Consider the following 4,515-nt stretch of genomic DNA (forward strand, 5'->3'; position numbering starts at 1 on the left):
TTTATGTCTGGGAGGCATGCTATTCTGTTCTAATGGATTAATTTTTTTAATTAACCAGATTCTGGCAAACTTTCCTATAAAAAAATGAAGACCAAGGAAACAGATCTCCACGTTGATATAAAAAGAGAGACTCCTGATGATAACAATGTTTTTAAAAGGAAAAAAAAAAGGCCATATAAATTGCATGATCATTAACATATTTGAAAATCATGGCCAACAGAGAATCACCAATCACTTTCCTAAAAGCAGAGCACGCTGGTATTTGGAAAGGAAGAAAAAATTCATGATACAATGGAAAACTTTGGAGACAGATATTCTAAATCTTAATGGGCATGAAATACGTCACTTTGTTCTTCTTTTCTCGCTTCACTGATGAAATTTCGCAAGGCACACACACAGCAGATCAAACTAATGCAAACTTCCAAAGACTTGATGAAATTATTTGACTAGTTTATTCATTTGGGAAGTTTTTTATGGGTGACTCGTTAATATTTTCCAATACTATCATTGATTGTCTATGGAAAGGAATTATTGGCTGGATGGTACTTGTCCTTTGAGAACATTAAAGATTTCATCCTTTTAGAATCATCAATTCCACTGAGAACTAACTCCTCTGACAGTACTAAATAAATAATAAGAATAAAATTATAACATCCAATATCTGATTCAGCACGCAGCTTAATGAGTCTTAAGGTAATGTTAAGTGCTTTGAAATCTTCAGAGAGTAGAAAAGATGATAGCCTGTGTTATTCATCTGTAACACAGCATCGTTCTATTAGAGATTAATATTTCAATTCTTGACTTTATTTCATTTTCCCTTTGATTTCTCTCTATTGTCTACCTATCTTTTATAAAAACAAACAAGGGTTAAGGTTTATGAGAATATGCAAAAGTTAAAAGGAGATTAGAAATATTGCAACTCCAATCCTTTCTATTAGTGATGTTTAATACACAATTTCTGCATCAAATTGAATACCATTGAACTAATGCTTAAAAGAGGCCTCTATAGGGAGTCGAAGCAAACTACGCATCAGAAGATCAGGGTCCTCGTTGCAGCTCCCAAAGAACCGCTAACCAAGTCATGTGCCCAATCAGCACCCTGAATCTTCTCATCCATCAAATGATGGTTAATAAAACCATCACCTCATCTGTCCAGGATATCCAAGTGAAGAAAGGCCTGCGCCGGAAAAAGAAAAAAAAAAGCTTAATTGGGATGGTGTATGCAACAATATAGGTATATTTCCTTAGAAATCCCAAACTAAGGATCCACAATCTATGGGAAGTCTAAGTCCATACATGAAAAACCAAGTTGCCCCCCAAAGATAAAATAATCATCTTTAAATAACAACTCACCTTGACTGGCAACACATTTTGTTCAAAGCACTTTTCTAATGAGCCAGTCCAGTGTTTACTCATTCCTGTGCTAAAGACAAGAGCCCTGGGTGGGTGGTGGGTGAGTTAAGCCTTGGCAAGCCATCCAGCCAGTCCTCAGGAGAACTGAGGCTGTCTGCTCCCATCAAGATGTACAGCTTCCGAAACCCTGAAGGGCAGTTATACTGAATTTAGGACATTTTTAAAAATCTTTTTATTGGGGACTCATACAACTCTTATCACAATCCATACATACATCAATTGTGTCAAGCACCTTTGTACATCTGTTGCCCTCATCCTTCTAGAAATATTTGCTCTCCACTTAAGCCCTTGGTATCAGCTCCTCATTTTCCCCTTCCTCCCTGCTCCTCCCTCCCTCATGAACCCTTGATAATTTATAAATTATTATTTTGTCATGTCTTATACTGTCTGGCATCTCCCTTCACCCACTTTTCTGTTGTCTGTCCCCCAGAGAGGAGGTTATATGTAGATTCTTTTTTTTTAATTACTTTAAAACTTTAATTACAGATAGTTTTCATTGAATATTTCTGACACGAAAATTTCAATTCTTTCCAATTGGGCATAAAGGCTGTACAGGTGGTTTACACAAACCTTGTGTCTTTTCATATTTACATGTCCACCCTCAAGACTCTTCTTTATCAAAAGGCATCTTTATCACGGTCCTACGTGAACTCAGCACAGGATCCTAGGTTGTAAAACCCAGGAGAGCAAGACAGTTTTAAAGAAAGGCAGAAAACACCCTCGATTAACAGGGTTAATTGTTAAATTGTTATAGTTTGATCTTTGTTTCTTCTAAGCTCAACTCAGAAATATAATAATAATTAAGAGGAAAAGATACAAGGCCTTCTCTCCCTTGAGGCGTGGCCACACACACTAGCCAAACACTCCACAGTTTTAAAGTGCAATTACTATTGTGGAGTCACTCCAGCCATGGGTCAGGCTGGATGGAGCTCAAAGCAACTTCAGACAAGCACTGCTCATAGCGCAGGGCAGAGAGGGGAGGAGAGTGACAATTCTCAGGTCCTTAAGTGTCTCCAAGGAACACATGTCCTTTCTTTCCGTAAGGAGAATCTGTACATTGTGTAGAGAAACACAACTTTTCAGCAAGTTCTATCTGAGGATGGTCCAATTTGGTATAGTCCAAAGGCAGAGGATCACAGTAAGGAAGGTGAGGAAGCTTCTGCGCTGGGGGGCAGCTCCACTTCCGTACTGGCGGGCTCTGTGCTCATCCGTCATGTCCTCAGCCCTGGGTGCAGAAGAAGCACACTGAACCAGGGGCATCTGGTAAGACGTAGCTCTCTTCTCTGGCCTGGCGGGGCTAGACCCATCACTGGGCCTCTGGCCATTGAATAAGAGGTACCTGCCCTGGGTATCCTGTTCCATCTTGAAGAGTTCATACTCCGTGTGAGGCAACTTGATGCCCAGGGCCACACAGCCATTGGTATGTGTCACATCCTGCTGGATGCCCACCTGCCAGGAGCCCTCGGCCCCACACTCATTCCCGCTGAAGACGTTGAGAAGTGAGGCGGTGGCCGCATCCATGGGGGTGACTTTCATGTGGTTCACTTTGAACACGAACTCGGTGCCTCCCATGACGCGGGCGGAGTGCATGCCCCTGCTGTACCGACCCTTGGCGTAGATGGTGAAGGTCGGGTGCTTGCAGATGGGGTCAGAGTAGTGGTAGTAGTGGCCCTCCCAAGTGTTGTTGTTGTCATGGAAGATGAAATGGCGGGTGAGGAAGAGGACCTCGGGGCGCACCTCGCAGCGCTGGCTCACCCACTCCCCATGTAGGCCGATGGTCAAGTCTGCCTTCGGGGGCAAGATTGGGGGATGGTGTTCATCCGAGCGGTAGATGATTCGGCAGGTGATGCAGGCGTGGTCATGGTTCTTGGCATTTTGCAGGGGAGGTTGGTAACTCGACGGCCGATAGAACATCCTCTGCGAGGCATCCGTGTGGATGTCACCCAGGAAGAGCTCCTCCACCAGATGGTCTAAGTTGTGATGCAGGTACTGCTTCTCCACCCGGATCAGCTGGAGCTCATGCATGGCAAAATTCACAGCCCTGGTGCACTCACAGCCGCTTTCCTCACGCCACAGGTCAAGCGTGACATCCAATGCCCAGGGACTCCCAGCTGGGACAAACCCTGGGCAAGTACGGTTCACCAGCTGGCTGAGCCTCTCAGCGACGGCCTCCGTGTGGCAGATAACCTGGACGTGGTGTAGCTGGTAGTCGGCTTCAGTGCCCCCTCGGATGATCCATGATGCCTGGCGCAAGCAGATCTTGCCTCGGATGACAAGCATATAGGTGGGATTTGTACAGCGGTTGCCACCATAATAAAACTGGTAGGCTTTGAAGGTGTTATTGTGGTAAAATCTGTAGGATCTCGTTATGAACTCAGGGCCTGACCTTACTTCACACCCTGTGGAGACCCAGTGGCCCTCAATCGTGGGTGGCATCTGTACAGTGATCCGAGCACCATTGTGGAGATGCTTGAGCATGTGGTGGCACTGGGATTCCTTGAAGGCCCTCCAGGCACTTTTCTCTAGGGACCTTGGGTAGGGTCTGCTGTCTGGGTGCAGGAGGGCAGAGTCCTCTCCCAGCCCGTGCAGCAGGAGGGCCGGGAACAGGTATCTGACGAGGAGGCAGCAGAGACAGGACATTTCCAGAGTCCCGCGGCCGCCAAGGGTCCCTAAATGGCGCGGCCGCTCGCGGGTCTCCAGTGCTGCCTGGCCGCCGCCTGGCGCCCGCAGAGCTGCCACGCCGCCCGAAGGGACCCCGGCCCCGCGCGCCCGGCCGTCGGGCCCTGCACAAAGGCCGTCTCCGCGAGCCCGCGCGCGCCGCCTGCCCTCGGCTGGCCCGGCCGCGCGGGCCTGCTGCGGCGCCCCAGCTCAGGAGGCGGCCGCGCGCCCCATGCGGGCTCCGCGCGGAGCCCCCTATATGTAGATTCCTATAACGGGTTCCCACTTTCTACCCCACCTTCCCTCCACCCTCTGGTATCACCACTCTCACCATTGGTCCTGAGGGGCTCATCTGTCCTGGATTCCCTGTGTTTCTGGTTCAAATCTGTACCAGTGTACATCCTCTGGTCTAGCCAGATTTGTAAAGTAGAATTGGGATTGTGA

General features: G+C 47.4%; 1 pseudogene; it reads right to left on the reverse strand.

Moving 5' to 3' along the window:
* Positions 1–1,955: 1,955 nt before the first annotated feature.
* On the reverse strand, positions 1,956–4,072 carry LOC142447258 (protein APCDD1 pseudogene; annotated as a pseudogene).
* Positions 4,073–4,515: the final 443 nt, after the last annotated feature.

This window comes from Tenrec ecaudatus, chromosome 4, assembly GCF_050624435.1.
Source record: "Tenrec ecaudatus isolate mTenEca1 chromosome 4, mTenEca1.hap1, whole genome shotgun sequence".
NCBI classification, from domain to species: domain Eukaryota; kingdom Metazoa; phylum Chordata; class Mammalia; order Afrosoricida; family Tenrecidae; genus Tenrec; species Tenrec ecaudatus.